The sequence below is a fragment of the Prionailurus viverrinus genome, chromosome A1 (assembly GCF_022837055.1).
Source record: "Prionailurus viverrinus isolate Anna chromosome A1, UM_Priviv_1.0, whole genome shotgun sequence".
Classification (NCBI taxonomy): Eukaryota; Metazoa; Chordata; class Mammalia; order Carnivora; family Felidae; genus Prionailurus; species Prionailurus viverrinus.
The window spans coordinates 37,290,502-37,308,124 of NC_062561.1; positions in this window are offsets into that span (position 1 = coordinate 37,290,502).

Genomic DNA, 17,623 nt, shown 5'->3' on the forward strand with positions numbered 1-17,623 from the left:
TGGTTTAACATGTTTGTCTCTGTGGAGTCCATAGCAAATCACATGTACATCAGCAACTCTCAGATAGTTCCTAAAGATGGCCCCTAACTACTGAGCACATATCAGGGAAATGATGTCTAATTTAGATCCTGATATAGAGAAAAAAAAAGTGAAAGAAATTTGACCTACTGAAAGTTTCTCATTAACTTTCTAGAGAGTTAATAGTTGTTTCCTGGTTTTGTCAGGAAAGCCCGTGTTTTGCAAGTATTTTGAGTCTATGAACATTGTACCCTGCTAATGGTACCAAAAAAAAAATTCACACTGTGCTTTGAGGACAGATCTACTCTTTATTACCAAGAGGCTTAGTTCTGTTAAGTTGCCTCCACGAAGATTCCATGATCTGGGACTAGACTGGCTTCGTAACTGGTCAGGTGCAGTGGCAAATGACACTAACAGGGACCTTGTTTAAAAATTACAAAGAATTTTAAGATGGCAACAGCAGGGCATTAAACCAAGCATGGGATCCTCTGTGACTACTCAGACCGCACAACCGCGAAGCATGTCTGCAAAGCTGGCACGGACGTATGTCCATGAAGGTTACTTGGAAATGATGATACCCATTATCTATTCCTCACAAGGAAAGCCCTGTACATAATTTGTTTTAATTATAAAGTTCTCCATATTACTTTCTAATGCATCCAAAAATATTTTTCTCTTTTTGTATTGAAGAATGCTTGAAAAGCCCAACTCATGCCACGTTTTTGGTAATTTTATTTAGGTATAGTGGAAATAAATGGAAGTACACATATCTTGAGTGCAAGATTTAGCAATTTTCAGCATATGCATCCACCTAAAAGACCATCACTACCATAAAGGTAACAAGTATGTTTATCATCCTCAAAAGCTTCTTTGTGCCCTTTTGTCATCCATCCTTTCTCCTCTACACCCTGTCCCCTGACAACCATTGATAGACTTTCTGTCACTGTAGATCAGTTTGAATTTTCTGCAAGCATGGAATATGTACATTTGTCTAGCTTTTTTCCCCTCAACATAATGATTTTGAAGTTCATTCATATTGCTACATGTATCAATATTTCATTCCTTTTTATTGCTGATAAGTAGTCCTTTCAGTAAACTGTTTATCCATCATATGTTAATAGACATTTGTGCTTTCTCTGGTGTTTAGCTCTTATGTGTAAAGCTGCTATGAATACCCATTCTTGTTCGAAATATATTGTTGTTGTTGTTGTTTTTAATTTTCTTGGGTAAATACCCAGGATAGGAATAGTTGAGTTACACTGCAGTTAAACGTTTACATTTTTAAGAAAGTGCCAAATTGTTTCCTAAAGTGGCTGTTCCATTATACATTCCCACCAGCAATATGTGAAGGTTCTGGTGGTTCCATATACTCAAAACACTTGATATGGTCAGAGAAGACCACCTCATGCTATATTTAATTCTCTTCTAATATTACCTTAAATTCATTTATAGAGAATTCTCAGAGAATCGAATTTTATTTCCAAAATTTTATTATGAAAAGTTTCCAGCAGAAAAGTTGAAAAAATTGTACAGTGAACAGCTATATATATATGATATATACCACCTAAATCTAATAATTATTATTTGCTATGTTTTCTTTATCACATATCTATACACCTGTCTCTCCATCTATCCAGTCACCACCCAATTTTAAAGGGTAAAAGAATATGTGTGTGTAGTGGGGAGTAGCACAAGACGCAGGCACAGATTGTCATCCAATAAAAATTATGTATTCTTCTAAGAATTTTTGCTTACAGCCGGTATTTCCTTGTTAGGTTAAAAAATTAAATCCAGAACAGAATTTGGAGACAAGGTAGGTCTCACCACCATCATTTTCTTCATTATCCAAATGAGGAAACTATGGCCAAATCAAATGATTTGTGCAAGATATTTAGAAGGTTAATCATGAATCGTATTTCGTGTTTTCTAGCTCAACATTCTGTGCACAAATCCACGTTTTCTCACAATATAAATGATTCATATTTTAAATGAATAAACTGTGTTTCTATTACCGAATTATAAGAATTACTTTGTAGTTCATTTATGAAGATGCAATGCTGACAAAATCATGCATTTTTAAAATTGAGAGGGATCTTAGTATCATCTATGTTTTGTTCCAACCCTACTGCCCATTTGAAACCTGACTCTTAAGTGGGTGGGTTAGTACTTTGAAATAATGTGTAAGGCAATTCAGTTATTTTTTCTAATTTTATTTACTTGGAGTGAAACATTAAGTATATAAATGACCCATATATATATATATATATATATATATATATATTTTTTTTTTTTTTTTTTTTTTTGCTCCCTTTTTATCTCCTTTACTCATCTTTGGAACATTTATCTTCATGGCAGCAACTCCATCAGGGAAATTTTCAGATAAGGGGAGAGGAAATGGAACTCAGAGTAGTCCCATTTTATTTGTTAATAAGAAGGAGGTTGAAAGTAATGGTTAAAATTGGATTTTTAAGCTATCAGTGGATGTAATTTATTCCATCATGCTGGGTCCCCATTTGCCTTCTCCTTATTGCAGGTAATTGAGAATTAGTCACGTTTGTTATTTTTAGCCCTCCCTGATTTTGTCTGGAAGTGGAAATGAAATTACAAAAACAGGTAAAGAAAAGCTATCAAAAATATTTTGAAATCAACTCTCCTGATTCAGTGAGCCAGGAAATATTAGGAAACTTGGAAAAGGATTGTTTTAAGATAAAAACTGAGTGGGTTTTGTTTGAGCTGATTATTCATTTAAATAACCAAGATTGAGTCGAATCACCCAGAAGATAACCTTGCCACACATCCTAAAGGAAGTGTGTTGGTACGAAGAGAGCAGAGGATGCTTATTTCATTTATTTTGTTACTAATGCTTGATTTGAGAAAATGACTTTTTGAAGCTTTGGAAATAGGACATTTACCTTAGTTTTTTTCTCGTTTGCCCTTGAAGGTTTACCCATTAACACAAACCGTTTTTTTTTTTTTTAAGAAAAAACATTCCAGATGCATTTTAAAATTTGATGGTCAGTACACAGTTTAATCTGAAACAAAAAAAAAAGACCAATTTATATTACCAAGTACCCTCAAAATAGAAAGGAGAACTCATAGTGTTGTTTCTTTGTAAGGATTTAAATTCATGTACAGGCTGTTAATTTGAAGGGCATTTGAAGTTTGAATTATAATGTATCAGTCATCCTTGAAAACTCAGGCAATTAATATACACAAATACAAAATTCCCTAAACAATATTTTTGTCCACACTTCATTTATATATGCTTATAGGAATTACTCATGCTAAACTGCAATTCATCAAATCCCTGGTAACAAAACAAATCATCCTGTCATTTTATACTTAAAAATGTCAATACTAACTTTTTTCAAAATGCAGGTATGGCATTTGATTGCAAATGCTTAGTGATGCCAGGATTCTCATCTTAATAGAAGGAAGAATGTTCTATTTTAAAAATTACTATGCCAGTTAACAAAGTTATTATTAACATAATAAATTGTTGTTACCTTTGTTAAAATGATCTTCTGACATCCTGGCACATTTAACACATCTACCAAGTGGATGTTATTCGGAAATCACCCTAGAGATCAGTATCATCACCTTTAAATACATATACTTATAATAATGGCAATGCCCTGTGCTCTGTTACAGATCCTGTTGGCTTTTTACACAAGTAAATTAACCCTGTGGCAGTCCTCTATCACTGAAAAATAAATAGAAAGAACTTCTCAATAAATAACTTTAAAGAATAATGCCTTTTATGCCCAAATATTCACAGGAATTTACAAATGACTTGGCAATGTATTTGGAGGAACCGAATGCCAATATTTTATTCATTCTACTTTTGAATTTTTATTTTAAAACCAACAGATTGTGTTTTTTTAATCTTTCTAATTTTTCCTTTCATTGTATTTATTCATGTCCTTCAGAGCACACAGAAATTCTTAAGAATTTGGATAAGCATGGGAAATAACCTAATCATATTAATGATTTTAGAAGTACACATTCTCTAATTGACAATGGTAAAAAGTTAATGTTTATAATTAATTTGATAAAGAAGGACTAGGGGTTATGAAGGCCCAGGAATGAAGAAGGTAAGTGGTATATGCCACAAATAAATTATAATGGGACAGAGAACCAGCAACATTAAATTTGGAGAGATTTTACTTACCTTTGAAGATATCAATAGAAAGTCATCTTCCTTACCTTATTCCATGACCTTTATTCCTATGTAATTCTCAGCCTCAGTTTTGCAAGCCCTTCACTGTGGGACTCACTCGTCTTCCCAAATCAGGATACAGTGGGCAAAAGAGCCTGGCTGATTCAGTGGGTAGTGTGTGTGACTTTGTGAGTTCAAGCCCTGCATCGGGTGTAGGGATTTCTTTGCGGGGGTGGGGGGCGGTGTAGGGATTTCTTTGTGGGGGAGCGGTGTAGGGATTTCTTTAAAAGAGAGAGAGAGAGAGAGAGAAGGCATATTTAGAAAGTCATGTGGTTTTCAAGATTAGGAGCTGATTATAATGTCTTTCTTCAAAATAAAAAGTGGGCTCTCACTCATGAATATTAGACTCCTTATTATGGAAAAAGTTCTATGAGCTCAGACTCAGTATACATGTTCTGACAGATAATCAGACAGCATAGTTGAAATCAGTACATTCTTCAAAATAATAAAATAATCATGAACTTCTGGATTTGGACCTCTCCTTAACCTCTCTACCTTTGACTCCAGGACCTACAAACATCTCAGTGATTTTTTTTTCCTTTGCTTTCAGCCACGTCTTTCCTTGTGATCTTAGAATCCTCTGAACTTTTGTTGGGTATTTGATTGCTATTTTTTCTCCTTTGGAATTTTTTAGTTTCTTTCCACAGAAACTTGAACTTGTCCATTTGATTGGGACTCTACACTTTTCATTTAGAAATCACAGGACTCATTTCTGCCTGAAGAATCACCAAGGTCATAAAAGTGTCGTATTTCTAGGCTGTGTATAAAATTATGACAACTGCTGACATGCTAATAAGCAGATCCTGTGGCCTCTTCTGATTCAATTTTACTTTACTCCCTTCCAGGATTCTAGGGAGCAACACCATGCCCGCAATCCAGCTTACTCCTCAGCAGTCCTTAATTTTACACAGCATGGTAGTTATTTCTTTTCCCCAGAATTTCAGAGACTTTTTTTTGTCATTTGGGGCTGAGGGTAGAACCACTTCTTCTGGTAATCCTGCCAACAACCTGATCTGTCTCCCAAGCTCTTTCTTTTCTTTCATCCTTATTGCTGTCACTGCTTCGTGTTTTATTACTCATTATTTCTTAATTTGTTTACTTGCCTTCTTCCTCCACTGGAACACAAGAGCCATGACCTGAGGGACCAGATCTGTCTTATTCACTACCTCAGAAGCACAGGGCCTGGCTTTCAGGAAATGTTGGTTGAATGGCAGGCTGGATATTGACAAATGAAAGTCTGTCTAAAATTACTGATGCTAGGCATCTCTCTGAATAAATAAAAGAATAACAGTTAAAATGGTACCTTAATTTTGTCTAACTGAAAACATGGGATTATATAGACTTTAAGTCGTTTTAGAAAGAATGTTATATTTGTTAAATATAACAAATCTCAATTCTAACAATATTCTAGATACAGCTAAGCTATTCAAAAATATTAATAATTGATAATTATGATTGTGTAATTGATTTTGAATTTTGTTTCTGAACATCATTAGTATGCTTACAGTCTGGTGAAAATGAAAACATTTCTTGTGCTTTTAATGATGTTTTAATTTAAAGGTACATACATTCTTTGATGACCTTGGAGATGATTTTTTCAATCATCATGGCTGGTTGTGTCTGGAGGTTTTATTTCTCTTTTTCTGCTGCTGCTACCAGAATGTGCCCTTGATTTTTCTCTCTTATGAACTGATACTTTTGTTCCTGTCCAGAAATCAAAAACAGCATGTGAGCATTACATCATACATAATTTTTTCCACCAAAACATTTGAGGATAACTTGGATTCATTTATTAGAGTTTTATTTTCCCAAATCTTGTAATACCCTAGAGTTCTACAGTAACTAACCTTACACTGAATGCCAGAGGACATGTACTAAGCTCTTACTTAAAAATCTATTTATGATGTATTTTAAATATTCAGTAGAGACTTCTTAAACATGCAGCCTTAGTTTATTGAAAATGGATTTCCTAAAACCAGGAGATTGGATATTAATATCAAGCATTCATATAAAACAGGTTTTGCTAATCTATTATATAAAGGAATGATTATGATGATCATATATTGTTTGTCAGCCCAGTTACATTTTTCTATATGAGTAATTGCTATCTATAGCCCACCCGTTGTGTTTTATGCTTTGTTTTCATTTTTAACTTATGTTTGATTCATGTTTCTGATGGAATGAAGGTTGTTCATTAATATAGAAACTTCAGGCATTTCTGCTTTACAATTCCAGTTTAAGATATCTATAGAAAATGTGTTTAAAAAGAAATTCTTAAAATTCTGAAATTATAGTTAAGGAACTAGTACCTACCTGCTTTGGGTGTTATAGCCATCCTTTTGGTATTACTGCATAAAAAGGGATTTATATTGACATTTGTGGTTCTAAACCAGTGAGAATTTTGTCACCTGGGAGACATTTGGCAGTGTTTAGAGACATTGTGGTTGTCACAACTGGAGTGTGCTAATGACATCTAGTGAGTAGAAGCCAGGGAAGTACTACACATCCTATAACGCACAGAACAGCCCTCCACAACAAAGAATTGTATGGTTCAAAATGGAAATAGTGCTAAGACAGAGAAACACTAGTTTACACAAAGTTTTAAAAATTGGTTGACTTCAGATAAAAGGCATGCTTACTTAAAGTATTTATTTAAAGTTCTCCCAAAAGGCTAAGATGTTAAAAAAAAATGTTTTCTCTGAGGAGAAGAATACTAGGGATAATAAGAAATGAAGTCATAGGTAATGGAGGAAAAGATTGTGTATGCTTCTGTAGTCCATTCTAAGAAAGCTGGCTTTGGGGCACCTGGGTGGCTCAGTTGTTTAAGCGTCCGAATCTTGATTTTGGCTCAGGTCATGATCTCAGTTTATGAGTTTGAGCCCCACATTGGGCTCTGTGCTGATAGTGTGGAGCCTGCTTGGGATTTTCTCTTCCTCTCTCTCTCTACCCCTTCCCCACTTATGCTCTCTGTCTCTCTCAAAATAAATAAATAAACTTAAAATAAAAGAAATTTGGCTTTTACTTTGTACAAGATAAGAACCCATTATATGGTATTGAGCAGAGGAGAAACAATCTAATTTATGTTTTCACAGGATCATTGTGCTTCCATGGTAGACATAACGCTAAAGCTATTCTCCAAGGTTCCCTTCCCCTCGTTATTCAATTAAACACGAATCTAGGTACTAATGTGAAGGGACTTTGAAAATGTAGTTATGATCATTGGCCTTAAGGTAATAAGATCATCACAGATGATCCAATCTAATCACTAAAGACCTTAAAGCAGAAAAATTTCTACATCTGGTGTTAGAGGGATGTGGTAGAAGAGGGAGGGAGGCAGAGGGGAGATTCAGTGTATGGGGAACATTCCACCCACTTTTGGTAGCTTTAAAGGTGGAAAAAAGGCCACAAACCAAGGTTTATGGGTGGCTTCTGGAAGCTGAGACAGAAGAGACAGGACTCTCGGGTCTACACTGCATAGAATTGAATTCTACCATCAACCTGAACAACCCATGGAAGCATGCTTTTCCCTAAAGCCTCTAGAAAAGAACACAGCCCTACTTACACCTTGATTTTGGCTTAAATAGAAAACCAGCTGAGCCACACTGTGCCTGGACTTTGGACCATGGACACTGTAAGATAATAAACAGTGGTTTTAAGCCACTAATTTTGTGGTAATTTGCTTCAGCTACAATGGTAAATGAATACAGTTGCTCTGCTGAGAATTGTAGATTCTAGAAAAGCAAGGGTAGAAACAGGAACAACTGGGGATGCCTCTGGGTAACCTGGACAAGAGATGACGGTAATAAAGAGCAAGATGGTGGTGGTGGTAATGATGAATAGCAGTTGAATTCTGGGCATGTCTTAAATATAGAGCCAATAGAATTTTTCTGATGAATTGGATAGGTGTTATGAAAGAACTAGAGGATACAAGGAAAATACCAAAGGTTTTGTGTGAACTGGATGAATGGGCTTGTCATGAACTAAACCAGTTAAGACTGAGCAGATTTTAAGGGAAAGATTAAGATGCTGGTTTTGCATAAGTTGAGTTTATGATTCTTGTTAAGAGTTTATTTTAAAGTATTTAGCAGCAGAGAGAGCAAATGTTTGACAACACGTGTACCTCCTCAACCTTTTCCACTGCTCATAGATCACTTCACACTTGGCAGCTGATTCAAGACATTAATTTCATCAGAACCCTTCCTAGCTTAGCATTCAAGGCAGCACTATCAAAAGAGAGATGTCATAACTCAAGATAAGACCATTTGCCATGCTTATTGTTCCAGTGTCTTTTGAATCACACACCAGGTGTATAAAACATAAATACTTCTTCCTGTATATTGCTCAATAATTTAGCAATATGTCAGTGTACTGCATGTATCATAGAAATGTGTAACTCTAAATTATAAAGGTCTTCAGTGATTATGAACAATTTATTTTAATGTAACATACTTCATATCCTCCCATTCTCCTTTAGTCAAAATATATTTCTTTTCCTCTTGATTAAAAAAAAAATAAAAGACACTATGTACAGTTTCAGGAAACATTATTAACTCACCCCTTTTATAGTCACACAGACATATAACTTTATCTTTGTTTATCTTGTGATCATGCAGAGGACTGGGTTTGAGGCTTCCTGGAGGCGAACACCCATGTATTTATTCCTAAAATAAACATGCAAGTTAGAGTTAGCGAGATGAGATCAAGAGATACTTTTGGCAAAGAATCAGGCTGGGAGATGTTCAGTAAGGGTGACTTTTCTAGACTCACTGATCAACTCGTAGGAGTAGTGCTTGGGTTGGTGGCACTGATGCTTTGTTTGGGATAAGTGGCGAATGAGGCCTTCTAGCCATGTCACTCTGAAACTATCACTTCTTATTGTTGTAAAACTGTGTTTCTCCAGCCATATCCTCTGGATCCAGTATTGTCTACCTCCTTAGTACAGTTTCATACTACCCCACATATGCCACTTGGCATCGCTGTGCATAGTTTATGATTACTAGACGATACTTGTCCACTTTGCAGCTGGGCAGCAGTGACCAATCTGTAGACATGCACCATTGATTGTCTGGATTGTCTTTAAGACCAAGTGGGCACAGTGCCCAGAAGAGCTGACCAGGATCACCACAATATTCCGTTGGTGGTGGAATAGTTACCCTCTCACAGCGCACGGTTGCTGACATACCTGGAGAGTCATACATTAGGGCACACTGACACACAAAAATGTTCACAAGTACACACACAAATACACACACACACACACACACACACACACACACAACTACTTATACCCTCTCCCACAATGCCATTAGGTCTTTTCCCTGACATCTTCTTACTTTGTGTGCTCTTGGAATATTCTGAATTCCTATACCATATCATCCAAATGACAAAAACAACACTCTGACTTTAGGAGGGGTACAGGGGGGGTATCAGGACTTTGTCCTTCTTGAATTTGAGTCACACTGCTTATTCCCTGGCAGAACTGATTGCCATGACCATCTTTTCAGAAAGGCTGTCTTTCCTCTCCTGGCCCTTAAGAATCATAGCATCTTCTGAGCTTTCCAGACAGTCTGTTCATGCCGTATGGACTTTTTAATTATCTGTATTATTTTGGCAGTTTGGGCATCTAAAGAATAAACTCCTGAATAGCAAAAAATATGAAACAATCTCAAGCTAATGGTGCCTAATAAATATTCCTTGAATGAATCAAGCCATTAGATAAACAACACTTTCTTATTATGATAGTATAATGGCAAAGAATCAAAGACTCACTAATTTCCTTTTGACTGAAGCTTCAGACTCCTTTTGGCACATTGGTTTATTTTTGCTGAATCCGAGTCTGAGTAGACATGTAATGAAACTTTAAGGCTGGTTTGGCTAATAATTTCAAGAAAACTAGAAGTCTTAAGAAATAGAAGAAATCTTGTCTTCCATAGAAATTGTATAAAATATATTTTGCAATAAAAGATTCTCCTTTTGGCTATCATAAAGACGAAACGATCCTCTATAAATCAAGCTTGGCAAAAGCTTATTTAATTTGGTATGCTTGGAAGTTAACCAAACTAATTTATAAGTGTCACTCATCCTTTTGTTAATTCATTTCACTGACAGGCTTTGAAAAGAATGTAGAGACATTTCATCACGGGGTCACCTGTGGGCCATACTTAGCACTAATTAGAAAGATGGCTCACCACAAGTGAGATATTAAAACATAGAAGAGAGGCTCTTACTTCAAGATATCCTCATTTATTTCTTCTCAGCCATGCCATGCTGACAGATCATTATGTGTCCAATACCACCATTTTGCCATTTAGTATAGAAGTCAATGGCAATCAAAACATCAATTGTAATTGTAGTAAACAGCAACCTCAATTTCACGTGGATTTCCCTCTTATCATTTCAGAGGAATGGAATGTAGATAAATACTATGATGAGAGTGGAGATGAGACAGATATTATTATATATAGAAGAGCCTAGTGCAGAAGTTGTGGACTGCTTTATGATGACTATTTACCAGTTTGAAGATAATGAAAGTTTTCCTCAGCTAAAGACTGAATAATTTTAGAATCTATGCACAAACCCTTAATAAACTTCATTAGTGGATGTGGGATATATTTGACTACTGACTCTGCTAGTCATGATTCACTTTGCTGGTTTATTTGGCTGAAAATAAAATGTGCCCTGAAAGGACTGACTGTGTAATAATGTTTTTTTTTAATTTTTGTAAAATATTTATTGCTTTAATAAAAATAACTGTATGTCTTCTTGGTTCATTTAGAAAAAAAATACATGATTATCCAAAACTGTCAAGATAGTTGGTTAGATTCATTCACTCATACAAAAGTATTGCACACCTACTATGTGTTACTGTATTAAGCATGGAGGCTATAAAAGACAAAAAACCCTACCCTCTTAGCGTATATATGCATTGTAGTCTGGAAAGACAAAATCAATGAAAAGAAATAAGTTTGTGAAATACTAAGTGGTGATACATATATGGAGAAAAATAAAACAGAGAATGGAGTCGGGGTAATGGAAGATATGCTTTTTAAATAGAGTCATCAGGGAATGTTTCATTGAAAAAATTACATTTAACTGAATACCTTGCATTTGGCAACTGAATAACATTTGGGTAACGAGTACAGTAACAGAGAGCAAAGGCCCTTGTCTGGATGAGCATGGTCCGTTGGAGGAGGCTGGAAAGCTAGAGCAAAGTGAACAAAGATAGGACAGAAAGAAGTGAAGTCAGAGGAGAAATAAGGATTCAATGTCATTAAGCCTTATAGGTCAGGGTATTGATGGGAATTTACTCAGGGTAAGGTGGGAGCTATTGGAAGTTTTTAAGCCAGAGGAATGATAAAACCTGACTCTTATATTAACAGGACCACAGATATGTTGAGCATAGACATGGGAAGAGCAGAAGCAGGAAGGTGTGCCTTCTAGTCATTTGTTTATTCATTCATTCATTCATTCATTCATTCATACAACAAATATATATCCAACATTTGCAATGATTCTGTCTGGAAAAAGAAGTGGAATTTCCTGAGACTCAACTCATTCATTGAATTCAAATCATTTTTATAAAAGCATAGGAAATTCCTTTTTTAAATCTTTTTTTTTTTTTTTTTTACAAAAAATGACTTGAATTTTTTTTAATGTTTATTTATTTTTAAGAGAGACAGAGTACAAGCAGGGTAGAGGCAGAGAGAGAGGGAGACACAGAATCCAAAGCAGGCTCCGGGCTCTGTCAGCACAGAGCCCAGTGAGGGGCTCAAACTCACCACCAGCTGAGGTCAGACGCTTAACTGACTGAGCCACCCAGACACCTCTACAAAAGGGATTTGAATTTCATGAGTGAACTGATCCTAGAAAAGATGCTTTTATTTCTAATAAATGGAGAATTCCCTGTCCACATTAAGTGTGACACATTCAGTTCTGGTCACAATGACTGATCTGGAGAAAATGAAACTAGTAAACAAAAATAACTCCAAGGAGCTAGTGTTTCATGACTTTCAAAGTTCATCATTAGTGAAAAAAATTGTTATTTATGTACTTTATGAAATACAAGAAAATATAGTGATGCTGCATTTCAGACTCATTTCTGTTCAATACTCTGTTTCATCTGTCCATTAAAGACTTTAGGATTGATTATGCTGTTTTTACATGTTCTTTTCACTGAGTATTAAAATAATCTTCTGCTTTGTTGGATAAAAGTAATATGTAAAAATCTGTGTACATAATTTTCACTTAAGTTAATTTTAAGATTCCAAATACGACATGTTACTTTGATTTGAAGATTCCTTTTTATGAGCTGCCCTGTATTTTTAACAATTCCTCAACTTAATTTTACTAGTGACTACCATCCTGTATCTAACATGCTGCTTTGAGAAGACATAAAAGCACTACTAAAGCACTATTGGGAGCAATTTGACAAAACCCTTGGAGGCATAATAGATTTTGCTAATAGATATTTTCTGGAGCTACGTTTTATAATTACTAGATCCAAATTGATTCTGTTTTTTTCCCAGAGTCATATGGATATTCATATGTGAAGTACTAAAATTATGTTGAAATTCAGTTTACCAACTATTAGTGAAATAATTTACTGGCATAATAATGGGGGGATTGAAACTCTTGAAGAAAATGAATTCTAGGTTTCTTTTGATGTGAATTTCCACAATGGCAATATTTCTGATATTTGCATCGCTGTCATAAAGCACTATTGGAAGGTGATTTGTTTTATGAACTGTAATTCCTTATGTCTTTTGAAAGATTTATTGTTCACAGTGGGAGAGCTCATTCTCTGTTTTTGCAGTCTCTTCTCCAATTCATAATTTTTACCTCAGTCTTTTATATCTCAGGAAATGGCATTGCCTTTACCCAGCTGCTCAGGCAAGAAATGTAGAAGTTATCTTCAGTTCCTTCATTTCCTTTACCTAACCCTCACCTCCCTGAGATCCCTCAGATCAACTCATCAATGAAGGTTCAAATTTCATATTGTGAATCTGACCTTATTTGCCCACTTTCAATATGCTACCCTTTCCTGAACTCCATCCGTTCCTAGCTGGATGACAGTGTTAGCTATTGCAGTCTAACTGATTTTTCTTCTTCCTCCATCCACCTCCCCCCGCCCCAAGAAAACCAAACAAAACCAAACCAAACAGCACAAACCAACTCTACCTAAGAAACTTTTCTCTACACATTAGCACTGGAGCAGATCATTGCTCTGACCTGCATAACACTGGTACAGTCCCATTTGAAGCTTTTTTACTTTTTATTTAGAGCTGCTTTCCAGTGCTCTTAATGTAGAACTTTCTGAAGTTCTCAATCTCATGTGCATTAAGTACAATTATGCCACATAATATCAATTTAAGACTCAAAGTAAAAGCAGCTCTAGTCACTGTGAGATGTAGATGAGACAGTGCCCAGAGATCACATCAATTTCTAGAAATAAGTAACTTCCATTTTAATGTTCAGAAAGGATCCATTTGTTTCCATAGCTTGATTTTTACGTGACCTTCTTTGGCCTCCTTCTTGATACAACATTGAAGCATACGGGGATGTTAATTAATTTCCCTGGCAATGTGGAGATGTTGGTAAGAGAAAAATGGTTGGAAAAAGAATGCACTGAGTAGGAGGGAAGCCTGCATGGGTCTACACGTTAGAGAGAGCCTTGAGTGCTTAGGATACAGTAGTCATCATGTATGGCATTTTGTTCAGGGGTGAGGGGAACCGAGTATTTCTGAGTCCTGAGTCGTAAAGGGAGAGCTTTCATGCTGTACTAAAAAGTTGGGATTTTGTCTCAAAAGACTGTGGTGAGGCATTGAAGGATTTTATTATGTCTACTGTTGATTTTCAAAGTCTGGTGGGTTTGATTTTTCTTCAGAGTTTGAAAACAATACTCTCCAAAGCTCCGCTCGGAAATACAAATCAAATACAATAGCTTTAAATCAGTAGAGATGAAACATGCCTTCAAACATGTCAAAATTAAGCGAGGGTGAAATTTGGTCAAAATAACACTTCCTTCAACTGCTTCTCCCATACCTTCAAAGTAATCATGGATTTTCAGACTGTGGTGAATGTGGAGTAAAAATGTTTAATGTATTTTCAAACCAAAGGTTAGAAAAGGAAAAATAGGGTTGCCTGGGTGGCCAGGTTGGTTAAGTGTACAACTCGGTTTCAGCTCAGGTCATGATCTCATGGTCCATGAGTTCGAGCCCCACATTGGGCTCTGTGCTGACAGTGCAGAGCCCTCTTGGGATTCTCTCTCTCCCTTTCTTTCTGCCACTTCCCTGATCACTCTCTGTCTCTCTCAAAATAAATAAACTTTTAAAAAAAAGGAAAAAAGGAAAAGAAAGATATTCTCAGAAATAGATAACTACACTGCTACTTAAAATTCTTGATCAGCAGTATCTTAATTTATAAACATAATATAATGTGGAAAAATAATTGAAGGACAAGGTATATATTTTCATCAAACTTGTAACTTAGATTCCTCCTCACCTACACATATCTTCTAAATAATAAAAGACATTAGTGAAATTGAATGCATTTTAAACTAGGCATTATTATAAAAATGTAACAGGGGATTTACAATTAGAGCCATCTATTATATTTATTAAATTGCAAGCATATTTCAAGAGCATCAAAGTAAAAAAATAATCTCAAAGGATGCTGACTGGCAAAAGCACATGAAGTGCAAACTTAGAAACTACACATCAAGTGTCAGATTTTTCTCCCAAATAAAATGTCTCAACTTTTAAAGTAGAACCTAGAGTTTTTCTTTAAACTGCAACAGGAGAATTGAAGAAATAACTGGGGCGCCTGGGTGGCTCAGTCAGCTGAGTGTCCAGCTCTTGGTTTCGGCTCAGGTCATGATCTCTCAGTTTGGGAGTTCGAGCCCCGCGTCGGGCTCTGTGCTGACAGTGTGGAGCCTGCTTGGGATTCTCTCTCTCTCTCTCTCTCTCTCTCTCTCTCTTTCTCTGCCCCTCCCCTGCTTGTGCTCTCTCTCTCTCTCTCTCTCTCTCTATCTCAAAATAAATAAACTTTTTTTCTTTTTTTTTTTAAACAAAAAGTAACTAACTTTGAATGCTCTTTGAATCTGTCCTCAACTTTTGGAAGGTATTAAAAAGTATCATAAAGAAAGGAAAAAAATTGCTTTGAATATTTGAAATTATTGCACTAAAATATGCTGATTGTAGTAAACAAAGGAGTATTAGAATGCAGAGAGGCCAGAGGTGTTTGCATGACCAGAGGATCTGAAAAACAGCGAAGCCCCGCTTTTGTTCCCTGGCAACACACACACCATCCTAGGTCCCTGTTCTGCATGTACGAGTATCACACAGGAAACAGGCTGAATAGTCAACAGCCACAGCCAGGGTGATTTTTTCAAAAGTAAGAAACTAATGTAGCTACAATTCTACATGACCAAAGACCTGGACCCAAGAGGGAATGTAGAGAGACAGGTGATTTTTCAACTGTGGGGGAGGTGAAAAGAAATTTCTGAACTGCTCCAAGGTTCACACACACAGTGCAGTTACAGAAAATGCTGGAGGCTGCATATGGAAATGAGAGCAACCCATTTTCATTCATAATAAAGAAAAATATGCCAATTATTGGGTTTGAGCTGAGTGGGTTTGCAGGCTGAGTCAGTATCCTTCACTGGAAAATACAGACAGGCTTGGATTTGAATTCTGATTCCCCTTCTTAATCGTTACACATCAACTGAGTAATTGCTTAATTTTTATGTTTATCTGTAAAATTGGCATGTTACTGCCTTCCTTGCAGGGTGATTGAAAAAGACTAAATGAGATAACATATCTCAGTAATACTAGAAACCTAGTAGGTACAGAACAAAATAAGGATGTAAATGATAAATATAAGTAAAGTAAAGCACAGTAGAAGTACAAAGTACATAATGAAGTTTCATTGATTTTATTGTGTATCTGTTTAAAGTCTGGCATTTGTGTATGTACAAATTTGTGTATATGGTATATGTCTTTGGATTGTATTACTTAAAGCTTTCTTTTTATGTGTCCTAAATTTTTGGTGTTCCTGGGAGATCTTAGAAAGTGGAGTGGCTGATTTGGTGAGTGGTAATGTGCCATTCAGAATTATTTCATGAAACTTACTTAACCAGGGGAAGAAGTACTGAATGGCTGTATTGGTTATTGTACTACCTTACTTTAGAAACATATCAGTCTCTGTTCAAAACTGAATGGCATAAAAAAAAACCCTGAATGGGAAAGAAGACAAAACCTGTATGTATCAGAAAATCATTTGACTTAAAATGCAGAAGACTAAGTTCTCAATCCTTTACCAATGGACGTATGAAAGAAAGCACATTACCTATTGAGCCTCAGAATTTTATCTCAACTGTGAGAATGGTTTATATGAGTAATTTCTAACTCTTGTTTTCTGGCATATATAATTTCCCCTTTATTTGATTCTTTTTATTTTCTTACCATCTGATCTCTGGATTTATAAATCTTTCTCTTCTAATGTAAAACTTTCATTCAAGAAGTACTTTTAATTTTAAAATTAATATTTGCCAAAATTCCTATGCCCCTTTGAAATTAAACAAAGTAAATATTTATATGTATAATAAAATAGTCATATAAACCATGTAATGTCAATTAAGAAAAAATAATATAGGGTCAAATATATTAGTATTGAGGCTAAATATTATAGTGTTTACCCACACAGCATATAATGTACATTAAATGATTAATGAAAAACATGTTAGCATATGCTAACATTTTAGCATATGCATCACTGATGTCATTTTATGTCAATCTATTAGTCTATTTTAAACTTCAGGTAAATTCCACAGAAGAAATACTGTGATTATATTAGCTGACTTTTAATTGTATTTTTGCCATTAACTTCAGAAAAATTATTTCTAACTCTAGATTCCATTTTTTTCCAGTTTTATTGAGGTATAATGAACAAAATTATGCAGTATGTAAAGTGTACAACATGATTATAGATATATATATATATATATATATCCATACACACACACACACACACACACACACACACACACACACACACACATCATGCAAGGATCCTCCATTCAGTTAATTAAAATGTCCATTGCCTCACATATTTCTCCCCCTAGGGTGTGTGTGTGTGTGTGTGTGTGCACACGTGCGTGTGTGTGCGTGCATGAGTGAAAACATTTAAGTTCTACTTTTGTAGCAAATTTAAATTATACAACACAACGTTATCAACTATTACTTCCTCAGACTTGATTCATCCTATAGCTGGAAGTTTGTGCCTTTTCACCATCTTCTCCGTATATCCTAGACCCCTCATCCCCGGCAACCACTTTTCTGCTCTGTTTCTATGAGGTAGACTTTTTTTTTTAAGATTCCACATATACAT